A 19,019-nucleotide genomic window follows, 5' to 3' on the forward strand; every position below is an offset into this window, starting at 1 on the left:
TGGTTTCCTAAAGAGTGGTGACAGCCACCAAATCATGAGGCCTATTTTTTGTTTTTAGTTAACTTTTTAAAAAAGAATTCTGTTCATCGTAGAGAGAAAGGTTTCATGGTAATAGGTCGGTGGTTCCCCAAATGTGGTCCTCCAGAGACGCAGCATCAGCATTATGGAGAAACTAAGAAATTCCAATGATCAGGCCCAACCCAGATCTACTGAATCAGAAGCTCTGAGAGCAGGGCTTATAAATTTGTATTTTAATAAGCTCTCTTTGGGATCCTGATGTACACTACATTTGAGAACCACTGAACTAGGTTAACTCAGGTAATTCGACAGGAATGGGAAACAAATTGATTGGAAACAATACTTTAATCAAAATATTTGTATAATATAAGTACTGCATTGTTCCCGCAGCGAACAAAGCAAAACATGTTAATAATCTTTAGTCTGGCAAATAACACATGAGATATTAAACCATGAGATCCTGAATGTGCAGTTTAACAATCAACTCTCCATTTGCTGTTATATTTAAGAGTAAATAGGACAGCCAATTCCTGAACAAATGGCATGCCATCACTGCATAATTTCGGTTTTTATGTGCTTGTGGTTGTTGTTTAGGAGCTTATTTTACTGTTAAGTCATGTCTCTAAGTCATTTAAGAGCATTAGAATGAAAAGATATGGTCAAATTTATGAGGCCAAGAATGAACCTCCTGTGAGTACTTCACACCACATTGAGAATCTAATTATTGGTCTATAACACAGCATTTATTAGTATTTTCTCTTTTCATATAGACTATGTTGCAAATTGGCATACAACAGTATCCAGTTTTAAAGGGCCATTTATATGTAAACTAGCTATTTTATCTATTTGTGGTAGTTCATAGATAAAATACCCTGTTTTAGCACAAGACTGGTGACAGGAGGTTAAAAACATTTTTAAGAAATGAAACAGCATAATTTATAATCCTTTGGGTATATACCCAGTAATGGGATGGCTGGGTCATATGGTACATCTAGTTCTAGATCCTTGAGGAATCGCCATACTGTTTTCCATAATGGTTGAACTAGTTTACACTCCCACCAACAGTGTAAAAGTGTTCCTATTTCTCCACATCCTCTCCAGCACCTGTTGTTTCCTGACTTTTGAATTATGCTGCTATAAAGACACATGCACACGTATGTTTATTGCAGCACTATTCACAATAGCAAAGACTTGGAATCAACCCAAATGTCCATCAGTGACAGACTGGATTAAGAAAATGTGGCACATATACACCATGGAATACTATGCAGCCATAAAAAAGGATGAGTTTGTGTCCTTTGTAGGGACATGGATGCAGCTGGAAACCATCATTCTCAGCAAACTATCACAAGAACAGAAAACCAAACACCGCATGTTCTCACTCATAGGCGGGAACTGAACAATGAGATCACTTGGACTCGGGAAGGGGAACATCACACACCGGGGCCTATCATGGGGAGGGGGGAGGGGGGAGGGATTGCATTGGGAGTTATACCTGATGTAAATGACGAGTTGATGGGTGCAGCACACCAACATGGCACAAGTATACATATGTAGCAAACCTGCATGTTGTGCACATGTACCCTACAACTTGAAGTTTAATAATAATAAATAAATTAAAAAAAAAAAAAAAGAAGTCGACAAAAAAGTACAGAATATTAAAAAAAAAAAAAAAAAAAAAAAAAAGAAATGAAACAGCTTTCAACAGTGAAAGCTATCCCAATACTGTAGATTTGGAATACCATAATTGAGAAACATCTGTAAAATGAGGCCTGTCTTATAGTAATAGTGTGAAGATTTATGTATAACTTTCCTGAGATGCATTGTGGACCTCTTTTAAGTGCCTTTTAAAAAAAAATTTTTTTATGACAAGGTCTCACTCTGTCACCCAGGCTAAAGTGCAGTGACACAATCATAGCTCACTGTAGCTTTGAAAGCCTAGGCTCCAGGGATCCTCCTACCTTAGCCTCTCAGGTAGCTGGGACTATAGGCATGCACCAATACACCTAGCTAATTTTTAATTTTTTTTTTTTAGAGACAGGGTCTTGTTTTGTTACCCAGGCTGGTTGCAAACTCCTGGGCCCAAGTGATCCTCCTGCCTTGGCCTCCAAAAGTGCTGGGATTATAGGCATGAACCACTGAGCGTGGCTTCATTAAAATTCTTAATAGGGAAATCAACAGGATGGAAATATAAACTAGAGATGTATGTAAATATTTCTTGATGTCTAAATACTTCAGGAAATTTGAACATTTTCAATAAATAAACATTTAAAACAATTTCCTAAGGTCTTTCCAAACTCTTCACACAGCCTAAACTTCTTCTACCAATGATTAATTAGAATCTAGAAGGAAGGGGAAAATAAACATATAGGTTTTGTGCTGGTTGAGCTTTTACATTTGAAAAATCATAATATGGTGAGAAACTAGAAGATTTCCCACTAACATCAAGAATAAGGCAGGATGTCCCCTCTTACCACTGCTTTTCAATACTGTACTAGATGTCCTAGCTAACACAATAAGAAAAAATAAAAAAGGAAATAAAATGTATACTGATTAGGAAAGAAGAAAAATAAAATTTTGTCTGCAGATGACATATTTTCTATGCAGAATACCTGAATCAACAAGAGAAATCTGAAACTAATAAGTGAGTATTGCAAGTGAGTATAAAAGGCTAATATAGAAAATCAATGCTTTCCTATGTATCAGCAATGGACAAGTGGAATTTGAAATTAAAAACACAATACCACTTAGATTACATTGTGAGCACCTCCCCAAAAAAATGAAATACTTAGGTATAAATTTAACAAAATATGTACAAGATCCATATGAAGAAAACTACAAAATTTTGATGAAAAAAATCAAAGAACAAATGGAGATACTCCATGTTTATAGACAGAAGACTGAATATCAAGATGTCAGTTCTTCCCAACTTAGTTAACAGATTACTGCAATCCCAGTCAAAATTCTAGCAAGTTATTTTGTAGATACAAACTGATTCTGAAGTTTATGTAGAGAAGCAAAAGGTCCAAAATAGCCAGTTTCTGATAATGATTGACACTACCCAACTTCAAGACTTTCTATAGAGATACAGAAATCAGACAATCTTGTCTTGATTTGTGGTACTGGTGAAGAATAAATCAATAGGAACAGAACAGAGAGCCTAGAAATTGATCCACTTTTGTCAGTTGATCTTTGACAAAGGATCAAAGACAATTAAATGAAGAAAAGATAATCTTTTTAACCAATGGTGCTAGAAAAACTAGATATCTATATACATATACAAAAAAACAAAACGAATGTAGACACAGACCTTATACCTTTCACAAAATCTAACTCAAAATGGATCATAGACCTAAATGTAAAATGCAATACTATAAAACTCCTAGAAGATAACATAGGATAAAATCCAGATGACCCTGGGTTTGGAGACGACTTTTTAGATATGACACTAAAAGCACGATCCATGAAAGAAAAAACTGACAAGCTGAGCTTCATTAAAATGAAAAACTGCTCTGAAAAAGACACTGTCAAGGGAATGAGAAGACAAGCCAAGGCCTAAGAGAAAACATTTGCAAAACACATATCTAATAAAGAACTGTTTATGAAAATATACAAAGAACTCTTGAAACTCAATAACGAGAAAGCAAAGATTCCAATTTTAAAAATGGGACAAAGATCTTAATAGACACCTCACTAAAGCAGACAGACAGATGGTAAATAAATATATGGAAAGATGTTCCACAACACAAATCATCAGGTAAATGCAAATGAAAACAACAATACCTACTGATTAGAATGGTCAAAATTCAGAACACTAACACCACCAAATGTTGGTGAGGGTGTGAAACAACAGGAACTCTCATTCATTGCAGGTGGAAATGCAAAATAGTACAGAGTTTGGCAGTTACAAAACTAAACATACTCTTACCATATGATACAGCAATAGCACTCCTTAGTATTTAAACAAAGGAACTGAAAACTTATGACCATACAAAAAACTGGACAGATATTTACAGCAGCATTTTCAGAGATGTATTATAGAATATTTACATGTACATATTTGAATTATGCTTGTTTTATGTTGAAATACAATCTGCAACTTACATATACGAAGATAACTCAGTACATTAAGTATTATTTTACAGAGAGAGATCCAAAATACATCTCAAGATCTAAGGCAGATTCCACTAAGCTTGATTTTCTAAATAACCTTTTAAAAATTATGTAGTTATTTCAAAACATTTTTAATTAAAAAGACACACACAGATATGAACTCTCCAACACAAACATACAACTGTATAGCCTAGTGTAACATTATAAGACACACGCCATAGTACGCAGCATCCAGATCAAGAAACAGGACTTTGCCAGCCACCCTAGAAACCCTACGTGGGCCTTGTCCCAATCATACTTCCTTTTCTCTCTCCCAAAGCAACCACATCCTGGCATTTACTATCTTATATGGTTTCAGCAACCTAATCTACACCATTCGACACTACAGACAGTCATCATCATTTTAAAAAAGGATGACTTTGAAGCCTCTTATTTTAAATCATAGGCGTCTCAGTTTTTCTTTTCTTTTCCTTATAATTTATGTGGACAAATTTGGGTTACTTGAACTGTTGGAGACTTATTCTATGGGTTCCTGACTGCATACGTGTGGTGGAGTTTGGCACGTTCTTTTTTCTGTATTTAGGACAAATTGGAAGCTGGATGTGGAGACTTGATGCCTTTGGCAAGACCACAGGTGATATGTTATCAGGAGGCATGTATGTGGTTTGCTCTCCTTTTGAGAAGTGAGCAGCTGTTGGTGACCACGGCCCAGATCCATTAATTCATCAGCGGTTGTAAAAATGGGTGATTTTCTAGTTTTATCATTTCACTTTCATTTGTAAGCAGGTATAATTTTAAGAGAAACTTTGCTTATCTACTATTTAGTTACCGGTGATATAGTTCATATAGGAGAGGCAAGATAAATGCCTGATTCTTTTCCTTTATTTACCAGACTTCTTTTTCTTTAAAAGTAATTTATCTGATTCTGACCACAAAATACAGGGAAGGAGCAAGGGCTACTCTGTAACGCCCTGGTCACACATCTTCCCAGTGTATGCTTCTATACATACTCTTTGTAAAACAGCAAGCTCATACAGTCCCCAAGTGTTTTTTTTTCCCCCACATTCTCATAGCTGCAGAATACATAATGTGGGAAGTTAAAAACAGATGGCCCATTCAGAAGGTAGGGTTCCCTGCATTCATGTTCCAGCTCCCTTTTGCTAATCTTGAAACCAAGGTAACTGGCTCTTCTTACAATTGTTTTAATTTTTTTTTTTTTGAGACAGGGTCTCACTCTGTCACCCAGGTTGAAGTGTAGCGGTGCAATCTTGGCTCACTGCAGCCTTGACCTCCCGGGCTTAGGTGACCCTCCCACCTCAGCCTCCCAAGTAGCTGGGACTACAGGCATGTGCCGCCATGCCTAGCTAATTTCTGTATTTTTGTTAGAGATGGGGTTTCATAATGTTGCCCAGGATGGTCTCGAATTCCTGGACTCAAGCGATCTCTTGGCTTCTCAAAGTGCTCAGATTATAGGTGTGAGCCAAAGCGCCTGGCCCTCATTTTTCTAAAACAACTCTCTCATGAACGAATAGGCCATAGACAAATTAGGCCTGAACAATTCTTAGAGTCGTTTAATGTAACAATATAGACGGGCAATTGACTAATGCCTTTTCTTTGCCCACAGCTTCCTAAGTCCCAGGCTCTCTGTGGCACCTGGATTGCCACCCTTGGGTCCCCTACACCCTACAGCAGCAACGGTGGAAGGCCAGGCCAGGCCAATCATAGGGAATAAACAGTCTTTACTGGGCTCAAACCAGGAGTCCATTCTCCTCCACATTCTTTTCGGCCTGTTTACATAGTCTCATTAGCTGTTTTTCCTTCCAATAGTGGATACTGGCTTTCTCCTTCCTCTTCTCCTGGGTGGCTGTCACTTCCAGCCAACCTCGTGAACCAGGCACCCCAGGTAGGCAAACTTTCTCACAGGCTTCAGACGCACAACCTTGGGAGCAGCAGGAAGCATCATCTAATTTTTCTTGTCATAGGGCAGTGGGATCCCATTAAACACATTGGGGTGGTCAGGGACAGCCTGGTCTCACTTGGTCTTGTGGGGCACCATTCCTCAAGCAGTCTGCCAAAAGATGCAGGTGGGGGGCCTCAGAAAGGGTTGGTGTTCATCTGCTTGTGAAGGAAGGCCAGATACTCCAACTTGTTTCTGTGGAGAGTGCCAAAAATGTTGATGCCTTTGCAGTGCACGACCACCACCTTCTGGCCCAGCAGTACCTGCCTATCCATGACGGTGGTCAGGCAGCCCAGAAGGGGGCCTCGGCCAGTGAGCATTAGGACCTGCCCCTCCATCTTTGGCAGCTGCCTGGGAAAATACCAGCTTTCAAGATAACTGCTTTCCTGTCATTCTTTGAAGGTGACCAATTATTTTTGCTTTTCATTATGATGAACTTAACCATTTGATTTTTATTTTTAATTAGAGATAGGGTCTCACTATGCTGTCCAGAATGGTTTTGAACTCATGGGTTCAGGCTATCCTCCTGCCTCAGTCTCTCAAGTAGCTGTGATTATATGCATGCTTCACTGCCCGTGGCTTGAACTTACCAATTTAAACATAGTGGATTTTAATCTATTAGACAGTTCTTATTTTTACTGAGAAACTCAAAATTCTCATTTTTGGCCAGTGGAAGCCTCTTCAAGTTGGCTCCCAAGTCCTTTGACCTTACTCTAGTAGTCTTTGTTAGCTTCTTTGTTACCTGGTTTGATATTTCAGACTAATCTTGTACATTTCCAATTTCAGTCTTTTTTCCAAGAAGCCCTGGTTAGTGGAAAATATTAATTCAAGCCTGCACTCTGTGTGTTAGAGATGCTCATAGCCACTGGTTTCATTACTGTTTCTAGACCTTTTCAGGGGACACACACATATATGCATATTTATATATATTTAAAATACAATATATCATATGCTCATATTAATATTTTCAATTAAAACTCAGAACTACAGTGTTTTTCTTTTAAGACCTTTATCATACAATTCACCCATTTAAAGTATACACTTTAGTGGCTTTAGTATACTCACACTGAGTTGGTTCACAATTTTAGAACATTATCATCATCTCAAAAAAGAAGTGGGTGCCCATCAGCAGTTACTCCCCATTTCCCTCCAATCCCCTGTCCTAGGCAACCACTAATCTACTTTCTGTCTCTATGAATATGCCTATTTTGGACATCATACAGTATGTGTTTGGTTGTCTGAAGCTTGTTCCCAGGTAGTTTCATCAATTCATCAGGAAAGCTCCTGGAAACAATATTCCCAAGTTCTTGCAAGCTGATAATAGCCTGCTTGTGTCATTTATATCTGAAAGTCAGTTTTTCTGGGTATAAAAATCTTTGTTTCTCATTCTCACCATGGCTGCCAGAATTTCCCTTGAGTTGGTCATTAAAATGAGAGATCTATTTATAATATAATAGAATGCAATCTGCAAATTTGGGGTAAGAAATGAGTTAAAACTGTGGTCATCCCATAGGAATTAGTACATATTCCCAACTGTTTCTGTGAATACTGCAGTTTATTGTTTTCCTTGAACGACTTCTCTACTTTTTAGCATCTTCCTTCTGCTATCCACCAACTACTTTCTCTTCCATAGAACACAGTATTTTTCCAGGGGAAAAAGATGCCCAACTTTTCTACTTCTTTTTCATTCCCATGTATACATATCTGGACTACCTAAGCATTGTACGGGAAGAAACACAACTCTACATTTCACTGGAAGGAGTCATTGGGTTTAGATAAAAAAAAAAAATGGGTTAAGAAGTTTTCACTTATGGGAAGGAAATTTATCCCACTATACCCCTCCCCTAATTTATAATATTCTGTGAACTTGAATGTTAGTATATCATAGTTCTAGAAAACTGGATTTGAAGAAATGCTTAAAAGACACTTATTTCATATTCCATTACTTAAATCAATTTTAAAAAAAACAACAATGTGATAAAGGGTTTGCTCTAGGTAATACCTAATAACCAAACAGAGCCTGAGAAACCAGGATTCTAGATTCTAAAGTTAATGTTCTTTCCACCCTATAAGAGCTACTTCTTAAGTTCACTAGCTGGATGTCTCCAATACAATGACTATTTCAAGTAGCCCTGTCTTTATTTTTATTTATTTATTTTTTTCTTTTTGAGGCGGAGTCTCACTCTGTCGCCCAGACTGGAGTACAGTGGCATGATCTCGGCTCACTGTAACCTCTGCCTCCCGCGTTCAAGCAATTCTCCTGCCTCAGCCTCTTGAGTAGCTGGGGTTAGAGGCGTGCACCATCATGTCCAGCTAATTTTTTGTATTTTTAGTAGAGATGGGGTCTCATCATGTTTGCCAGGCTGGTCTCGAACTCCTGACCTCAGGTGATCTGCCTGCCTTGGCCTCCCAAAGTGCTGGGATTACAGGTGTGAGCCACCCTGCCCGGCCAATCCTGTTTACCAATGGTTTACCTATAGGCTCAAAATTTGTTGATTTCCCTCAGAAAGAAAGAGAACTAGTAAGGGCCTCAGATCACTACATAAAAGTCTACTCCAATTACATGTTCTCAGACAAGCAGCTCGTATCCTATTACTGGAAGGAGAGGCACAGTCTTAGGGTGACAAGGAAGTAAAGTGAAAGAATACATTATTAGCTTTTTGTCACATCAACAGATCCCACGAAACAGTTTTTAAAAGTTAAGTATTTCAAATTTACACACAGCTTTAATATCTGTGTAGTCCTAACCAAACTATCAATTCCTATCATTAACAGTCTTAGATTTGCTTTGGATAATTAAAAATAAAGTAAAATATTACAAAATTTTAAACATATACTTTCTAATTATGTTGGGTTTCCATGGTAAAGCGAGTCTAGATTTTGATTTGTGAAGCTTCATGAGTTTCTGGTAGACTGTGTCCTTCCCTTTTAATAGTCACCTCTTTTATCTCTCAGACCAGGTTTTCTTTTTTCTCCAGCTCATTACTGAACAGCTTTTCTCTTACTGCCTTTTTCCTCAAGCAAGCATTCATTCTTTTTGAAGTTTCTTAAGGGCCATTTACTGCTTGTAACAACAGGAAAGAGGCTCTTTGCTATGCCTTTCCTAACACCTTTCAATTAGATCCTGTAGGAAAAGACAAAGTCACTGATTGTGCCAGGTATCTCAGTAGGCCAAAATTTCCATGTATGTTAGTAATAAACTTTATTATATTCTTATCTATAGTAATAATATATTAATACAGTGTATATACTTATCACAAATAATTCAACTTTTGACTTCTAAATGGTTAAGGAAAATGCAAAGAGATTAGAAATGTTCATTTTTTTAAAAGAATACGAAAGACATACTATTGTGTACCACACTTTCAACTGATTTAACAATGCGTGTGTGTTTTCAATGGAGAAATCTTACTATCAGCAGCCTTTGTCTTTTTGAACTGCTTTTGGTAATATAAGGACAAAGTAGTTGGATCTGAGACTGTGCAAGGATTTATGACCAATCTTTATTTAAGCTTTATATCACCTCCATTTCCATGTGAATGGAGGATAATATTAACAGCTAATAGATGTTGTTGTAAATAAACAACCTTCTAAGATGGAAATCTATAAATTGACTATAAAGAAGGAAATCCAGTCACCATTAAGTAAAGCCATTTTCTTTATGAAACAGATGTGAGAAAGGGAAAAAGATGACTTTTAAGACTTTATAAGCTGAATTCTAGTATGAAAAGTTAAAAAAATTTAAACCTTAAGAGGTGAGAATAACTGAATCCTGAGTAAGAATGGGGAAGAAATTTAGTTAATGATTTTTTTTCCAAATCTGTTGTGATTTTCCCTTAATATTTTTCTGATCATAATAATACTACAAGTTCACTATGGAAATTCAGATGAGTACAGAAAAACAGGCAGGGGGAAGGATCACGTACCAACCAGAAGCAAATATTTAGGAATATTAAGTTTATAGGTTTATATTTAGAAATAGCTCCATATGCATTTTTCTCTATATTTTCCATGGCTGAAATCATGTTATGCATGAAAGTACCCTGCATTATTTATCATATCCATACCTGCCCATGCCCTTAAACAAACAAGCATACATTTTAATGGCTGCATATCATTCTGTTATGTGAGCATTCCATGATGTGCTGCGCTCCCTTACTGCTGAATATTTGAGATGTTTCTTCTTATTTACTAAATATATAAAATATTTCCAAGACCTGCTTTTGGCATAATATAATTACATTTTTGGATTTTTCCTTTGGATAGATACCTCAATGCAGGATAAGAGTAACTGGAGCTAAAAGGATCTACTCATATATATGGCACCTTTTTTTTTCTTTTCCAGAACACTTTTATCATATTGCATTCCCAACAGCAATGTCTGAAAGTAAATTTTTGCCCTACTCTTAACAAACTAGGTATTAACATAGTTTTCTGTCTTTGTTAATTTGATAGGAAAAAAAGGGTGGGGGGAGAGGAGTCTAAGTGTTGGTATTTTATTTTGAGTATTCATAAAGTGGGTAAATGCTGATTCAGCATTTATCTGGACATAGGGGAAAGCAATGAATGGATAAGGAAAAGTAGTGGGAATTGCAATACCAAGTAGTGGGGTTGCATGGGATTGAGAACATCTGTCAATGTGGAAAACTGTCCATTTATGAGTAATAATTAAACTCCATTATTTGAGGGGAACTCCTGAGATTTCACTATGGGTTGGACCCCTATGAAAAACTCCTGACAGATGCCAGGTCACTGGATCTAATCTTAGTTTAACCTTAGAAGCACTGGTTTTGAGTGTTCTCATTTGCAAACAATTAACATAATTAAGGGGAAACATACTATACAATGTTCACTGCAAATCTTTAACTATAATGAGTAGATATTTCAATCATATTTTTCCAGTTAGTTATATGATATATGACAATAAATCTGAGTGATCTTGTCTCACTTTTTGTAAGTGAATAAAATATAAAGAGCACTGGAGTCCAAATTTTTATTCATAGTCTGGAGAAATTCATTAAAGTGCTGTCAACATATGGTAGATTTACGAGCTATTCCTAAGTGCTTTTTGGAGTTCTCTTAATTACATAAAAGCATACCAATTGTATTGGTAAACCTTCACAATTTATGTCTGTTGATAAAGCCAAAATATTTTAGTTTCATTTGAAATGACAAGGTATTACCTTTTCCCTTCATATTTTATATCAGATATGATTTGAAAATTGAAAATACTTTTTTTCTAAATCATGAACATCTACCTCATTCAGTGTCTCAACTACTACCATCTTCAATATGCCTGAGAAAAGGCTGAATATGTACCTTAACTGTCACGATGTCACACCAAAATATATTCATTTTACCAACATTTTGAAGTATATTTGACACTAGTTCAGAATAAAAAGAGGGATTAAAGCTGAAATCACATGGCTGTCTTTATATATATATTGAAGGTTTTTGTTACATGTACTTACTGGACAATGAAAACCATTTTACTCTACTGAAGAGAGTGAGAGATTGAGGAATAAAAACATGGAGAAAGAAAATAATTTTTTCAATTTAATGAACTATATGAAAAATTCAAGGAGAGCTTTGTGTTTTGAGAAAGACTTAAGTGCAATGAATAATTTCAAATACAACTTGTGCAAAAATCTGTTATTAACTCATAAGCATTATGAGTGTGATTACGGCTTAGTTTTCATAAGTTAATTATTCTTTGTTGCTCAAGAAGTGGAAGATTTCATGGGCTAGAAGGTTGCTGCTAGTTCCTTTTTTTTCTTTTTGAGACAGAGTCTCACTCTGTTGCCCAGGTTGGAGTGCAGTGGCACGATCCTGGCTCACTGCAACCTCCGCCTCCCAGGTTCAAGCTATTCTCCTGCCTCAGCCTCTCAAGTAGCTGGGATTGCGGGGATGCACCACTATACCTGGCTAATTTTTTTATTTTTAGTAGAGATGGGGTTTCACCATGTTGGCCAGGCTGGTCTCGAACTCTTGACCTCAGGTGATTTGCTCGCCTCAGCCTCCCCAAGTGCTGGGATTACAGGCGTGAGCCACCGTGCCCTGCAACTGCCAGTTCATTTTTATGAGATTTAGGTATTTAACTGATTAGCAAGTAAACAGAAGAGGAAGAAAAGTTGTGGTACCAACCCTGGCAACACTGGTTTTGGGAATAATATGTGGACAGGTTCATGTGCTTTGCTACAGACAGCAGAGTCTAATTCCATTTCTGTCATCTCCTATATGGCTAAGGATTAGCTTCTCAGAGCTTCAGTGTATCTACAATATGGAGATTATGTAATTACCCCAGTACTGATACTGTACTTGGCACACAATAAACCATAAAAAACAGTTTTATCACCACTGCTGTCTTCCTTCTCCTCTTCCTCATTCCAAAAGAAAGAAAGAAATGAACCATCAATATGGAACTCTTAAGTTCCTCTGTTTAGAATGTTATTTTCTCCAAATCTTCCATGGTTGACCCTTCTATGTCATTCAGACTATGGCTCCGATTTGGCCTAAAGTAGTCCTCATCATCTCCCTTTCCCACCCTCCATCACTTTATCCCATGGTTATATTATATTTTCTTCAGAGCTCTTACTGCCATCTAAAATTATCCTGTGAACTTGTTGAACATTTTACCCCCTTACCACATAAATTTCATGAAAGCAGAAACTTTGTCTAATTTGTTCACTGCTGAATCCTCTAGAGACTAGAACATGGCATGGAACATAATAGATGCTTAACACATTTGCTGAATAGAGGAGTGAATCATAAGGGACTAGACATGTTAAAAATTGGAAGCCTGACCAGATGATAGAGAGAAGTCTACTATAACTAGTTATTCAGGGCTCAATTCTGTTAGTATTATTCTAAGTCTAGTTATAAAGCATTCGATGGCAGAAACTCATAAATGCTGGAGTTGTTATTTGACTTAACAATTAAGCCTAAACTGTATTACACAGTGTTCTTTCTGCCTGACTACAGTAAGTACATGAGAGAAAATGAAAGAAGTCACTATTTAATAATCATAATACCAAGTTAGATCTAAGAACTGAAACACATAAGTTAGCAGTAATTTATAAATTAGAGCAACTGTGGGTATTGTTTTGTCAACTAAAAACAACAAAATATGATTACACAAGTAAATGCACCAACCTACTAAATAGTATTTATAAAACTAAGATGAAAATCTCTTCTGCATATCTTTTCTAACTCTAGCCTTCTGCCTAGTGGCAAGAATGAAAAACAAAAGTGTTTAGAACAAACAGCCATGAAAAAAATTCTTCTGTTCTATGCCTATCCTATTAAAGCTCCTGAATTTCCTTGTTTTTGAAGGACCCTAGAATCTCTATCTGTACTACTTCAGAGGAATCGGATACTTCAAATTATTGTAAAATAAAGATCAATTGTTAAGTTAAAAACAAATATTGCCCTCAAGGCTTATGTTTATTTTAATATCAATTTAAATGAATTTTCAGCTAAATTATAAGACTGGAGCTGTTTGCTTTCAAATGCAAACGAATCGTGGCATACTCAGATATATAACCTTGGGAAAATATTTCATCATGTAGCAGAAGTGGACTCAGTTACTAAAATGGTTAACCCTATGATCTGTCAATGAACTATTTTCTAAAATGTTTTAAAGAAAAAAACTTTAAAAAGTACATAAACCATAAATCTACATCATAAAGTGATAACACAAGAAAGTTTGACAAATGAAATCTTTAGAGGACATCCTTTAGAAGGCACCTCATTCCCAGACCATAAAAATTTTTAACAAAAACAAATTTTTATGAATCAAATGATAGTTTCATACATTAAGGTAAGACTTAATTTACACAAGAAATCCAAGCCAGGGGCAGTGGCTCACGCCTACAGTCCTAGCACTTTGGGAGGCAGAGGCAGGAGGGTCACTTTAGGCCAGGAGTTCAAGACCAGTCTGGACAAAATGGTGACGGCTTAAGTAATTAGCCAGGCATGGTGGTGTGCATATGTAGTCCCAGCTATCCAGAGAGCTGAGGCAGAAGGATTCCTTGAGCCCAGGAGTTCAAGGATGCAGGGAGTTATGATCATGCCACTGTGCTCCAGCCTGAGTGACAGAGAGACCCTCATTTCAGGAAAAAAAAACAAAAACAAAAACAAAATCCCCCAAAAAAACCCAATGACAAAAATCCAAAACAAATTCACAGCACCACAATCAAATTGTCTACATTTATCTATGCAGATAAAATTCCAGGAGTTACAGTTTAGAAGAAACAGCTCTGTACAGGTATAGTTGCATTAAAATCCAGCTAATTAGCTGATATGCATTTTGTTTACATTTCTACTGCCAACTCTAATCATCTGACTTACTTCTTAAGGCTCTAGAGTCATAATGTTTGTTCAACAATCACATATTTAAACTTCATTCTGCATGAATATTTCCCTCTGCTTTTTGTTTAAGCAGCAAGTTTTGTTCAGTACGTATTTTAGTATGGATTTATGAATTTTATAGAAAGCGTTTATATTTTAGCAGTATTAAAAATCAGTTCACTGGTGCTTAGATTTTTTAAAACAGCAATTTTTACATCTTATTATTTTTAAAATTGAAATACGTTGCATAGTCAGTGATAATAGATATCTGTCCCCTCCAAATCTCATCTTGAAATGTGCCCCCCTTCCCAGTGTTGGAGGTGAGGCCCAGTAGGTGGTGTTTGGGTCATGGGGGTGGATCCCTCATGAATGTCTTGGTGCCCTCCCCTTGGTGATGAGTGAGTTCTTGCTCTGCCAGTTCACATGACATCTGGTTGTTTAGAGAGTATGACACCTCCCTTCTCTCTCGGTCCCTTCTCCCACTGTGTCACATGCCTGCTCCCCCACTGCCTTCTGCCATGAGTGGAAAGATTCCTGAGGCTTCACGAGAAGACAAGCAGATGCTGGAGCCACGCTTATACAGACTGCAGAACCGTAAGTCAAATAAATCTCTCTTCTTCATAAATTACCCAGCCTCGGTATTCTTTTATAGCAATACAAAATGGATTGACACAGCCACGCAGATAGACTCTGGCAAAATCCCCCCTTAACCACTCAATCTCATAATGTTATCTTAGATTATGACATCACTTAAAACTGCTCCATTACAAAAAAATTATAATTCATACATCCCACCATATAGCCTTAACTTTAAAAGCTTCCAATAACCTGTTACATTATGGCTACTACTCCTATTCTACTTCAGCTAAACCTCAAGCAATTCAACCAGTCCATTTTCTCTCTAACCACTACTTACCTGCCTTTTTCCCACTGCCTTATATTCATCTTGGACTGCATGGTCTATAAATTCAATAAATTTTGCCAATACTTTAAAATCCATGCCTTTCTCTCTGTGTTACCTGGCTACCAAACCTCAACTAAAACCAACTAACTGCCTTCTCCATGCTCGTACCTGAAGTGTTGATCACTGTTGGAAAAAGTATTATACACTTATGAGGATTGAGGCTACCATCAATTCATGGCTATCAGCCTAGATACTGTCCAGGACCTCTACCATGTTTCTGAAGTCAACCCTTCAGAATGACAACTTTAAACTGTACACATTCACATCAAACATCTCTCCTCTCCCTGAGTCTCAGCAGAAATCCTTGTCTTGTACTTAACAGGATCCACCAGAGAATAATTATCTCATTTATTTGCCACCAAGTCTAACAAGTTACCTACCTGTATTCCTACCTTCTCCCCTACTTTCTTATATTGCAAAGGATGCTTCCCTAAAGGCCATCTGTTTTCGTGAATGCCACCTTCCCTAACTGCTTAAAGACCCTGAACGAATCTTAATTTCCTTACCATCTTCTCTTCTTCAATCAAAAACAATTTGGATTCTATCCTATTACTCTACCAGAAGAACCCTGCATAAAGTCATCCGAGACCTCCATGTTGTACGATGCTAGAGAGAGTCCGTATACAACTTCTAGCAGCAGCATTTGACACAACTGAACATCTCAGTTTTCAAAATACTATTTTCTCTTGGACTCTGTGATGTCACATTCTACTAGTTTCCCTCCTACTTCTCAGACCACGACTTCTCAGTCTCCTTTTCTAGCTCTTTCTTCTCATTAATGCTTAAATATTAAGGCCTATTGCCCTGGACAACCTTATTCCTGTCCATTCCTTCAATTATCATTTAGTTGTTGATGACTCATAGGTTCAGGCCTATCGATATCTTATCTTCTGTGCTTGAGATCTCTAATGTCCAGCTGCTATTCAGTAGCTTGGAGCCAGAATGCCCAAGTTTGAAGCCTAGCTCTGCTACTTTGCATGTCCTTGGGCAAAGAACACTCTGCCTCTGTTTCTTCCTCCATAAAATGAGAATAAAAACAGTTCCTACTCCTACTTTATAGGGTTATTGTGAAATTAATATTAGAATTAACATTTGTCAATGGGGACTATCTTTCTCTTATTCACTTGTTTCTGTAGCACCAACTGCAGTGCCTCAAAGCAGGTATTCAATAAGCATCTGCTGATTCACTTAATGAATGAAATTACCAGATGGTAAATTATCACAATTCTGAGGCATTTTCTGCTAGCCCTATTAAATTTTAAATTCCTTGCTACAGCTATCTTATATACCCTTCTAAAGGCGATCACAATTTCAAAGAAAAACAATTTGCAAGAACATTCCTGGAAAAAACAACTTTTGTTGAAAAACATTCACTTACAGGCAAAAATCTGTGTTAGAAATCTATGTCAATATGACTCAGGCAATAAAAATGATTTGAAGTACTGGTTTCAACAGTCATTATGAATTATAAAGTGATTCAATATAAATCAAAATATAATGTATTACCTCATCTCTTTCATTAGGCTTTTGAAAAATGAGAAGTGACTGACCTAGTGAGCACTCAAATCAAAGAAAAAGTGGTGGAAGGAAAAGCACCAGGTCTTCAACATCCAGGCCACACAGCAGGCCGCTGCCAAACAGCAACTGGCTCCCATCACAGAGGGCAGTATATGTCTGTCTGTCAACTTTATTGTTTCAAATCTGGAAGGCTGGGGAGAAGCCTACAAAGTAGAAGGTATTTCCAGGAGAGGGCAAACTTTGTAAACAAGTGCTTTTTACTTGAAAATTTAGTGAAGATGTGTATTAGTGAAGATTCGTATCCCAAATCATACTCGTCACCCTTACTACTTTGGTGCCACTTTATGGAAGGCGTTTTCCAGTGAGACTGGCTGGCTCCAGTGTGGGGACTCTTGAAAAAGTTATCTTCTCAGTAATTCTTATCTTCTGCTACTCTGGGAAGTTGAGAGGGCTACACAGTCTAACCCAAGTCAGCGGTCACTGTGGTGGTCATGAATGCTGTTCATCACCTCCTCTTCACCCCTTTAAGTTACAGTGGCCCTATGACTTGCTCTGGCCAATGAAATGTAAGCTGAAGCAACATGGGTCTTTCAGACAGGTGCATTCAAAGCCAGTGTGGGATTTGCCAGAATTTCTTTTGTCACCACTCCCTCTTCCCCATGACAACTGGAAATGACCTAGATGGCAGCTGCCCCAGCAGGTTAGACTCTGAAGGAAAGATGATGAGAAGCAGAGTCAAGGTAGAACATACTGTCTTAATCCATTGAGATTTCAGGCTGTTGCTGAATGATAACAGAGGTCTATTTCTCACTGATGTGAATTTGTAGTTTGCTGCTATGTGTAGGGAATTATGCTAAACTACAAGGAATAAAAACATTCCATTAAAAAACAACTGAATTTGGCCGGGCGCGGTGGCTCATGCCCGTAATCCCAGCATTTTGGGAGTCCGAGGTGGTTGGATCATGAGGTCAAAGATCAAGACCAGCCTGACCAACATGGTAAAACTCTGTCTCTGCTAAAAATACAAAAAAAAAAAAAAATTAGCCAGGCATGGTGGCGGGAGCCTGTAATCCCAGCTACTCAGGGGGCTGAGGCAGGAGAATTGCTTGAACCTGACAGGAGGAGGTTGCAGTGAAGTGAGCCAAGATTGCACCACTGCACTCCAGCCTGGGCGGCAGAGCAAGACTCTGTCTCAGAAAACAAACAAAACAAAACAAAACAAACAAACAAACAAAAACAACTGAATTTTCTGACTTTCCCTTTCCGTTAGGTTTCAAGCACTCACTCGGCAATGAGATCAAGGGGTAGGCCAGCTTCTACCATTTACGTACTAAGTATAAATAAGTTTTAGTGCTGGGATTACTAGTGAAATGTAGAAATGAGCTCATGAATTGTGGAGATAAAATTTTTACAGCTTATAAAACTATGCTTTCAAAAACAATTATCAGTACAAGATAGGGCTTATGCAGAGGGACAAACAGAACAAATCTGAGTTAAGGGGTAGGTATGATTTCTGCAATTCACTCTAGGACAAGAAAAAGTAGTAATTTCTTTTGACTAAAATATGTATTGTTTTTGAATCAACTCTGTACTTTTAAAGTGCAAATTAAATTTACCAATCATAATGGAATAGTCAATGTGTAACAGCTGTAACTCATTAACCATGGAAATTTAATTATAAACATAATAAGTAAAACTACAATTCTCTGTTTTACTGAATTAAACTTTTAAATGAAAATATTAGCTATTCAGTATTTTACATTCCTTTCTTATAAAAATTTCAATAATGCCAAATAGTAAATTAATATTTAAAATATATGTAAGGCTAAATCTAAACCTCTAAGAAATTATAGGGCCAAACACATTAATATACAATAATTACATAATTATATAATTACATTAATATAACAATCAGTATCACCTGATAAATATAATTAAAATTGTTCCTTTCTAGGAAATTGGCATAAATGTGTCATTAAGTTTTAGTTAGATAGTTTCCTCAAATTAAGGACCATATATATACCTTGTAGAATCACTTTCACATTTACTTTTTATAGTTTCTTCTTAGGTTTATAATTTCAGAATGCTCTATGTCAAATC

At 37.0% G+C, this 19,019-nt stretch overlaps 1 protein-coding gene and 1 pseudogene across 2 annotated transcripts in view; both read right to left on the minus strand.

Moving 5' to 3' along the window:
• Positions 1 to 19,019, minus strand: part of MAN1A1 (mannosidase alpha class 1A member 1) — a 170,756-nt gene that overhangs the window by 84,574 nt on the left and 67,163 nt on the right. The window lies entirely within an intron of this gene.
• LOC140713158 (large ribosomal subunit protein uL13-like) lies at positions 1,794 to 18,673 on the minus strand (annotated as a pseudogene).

This window comes from Chlorocebus sabaeus, chromosome 13 (genome assembly GCF_047675955.1).
Source record: "Chlorocebus sabaeus isolate Y175 chromosome 13, mChlSab1.0.hap1, whole genome shotgun sequence".
Lineage (NCBI taxonomy): Eukaryota > Metazoa > Chordata > Mammalia > Primates > Cercopithecidae > Chlorocebus > Chlorocebus sabaeus.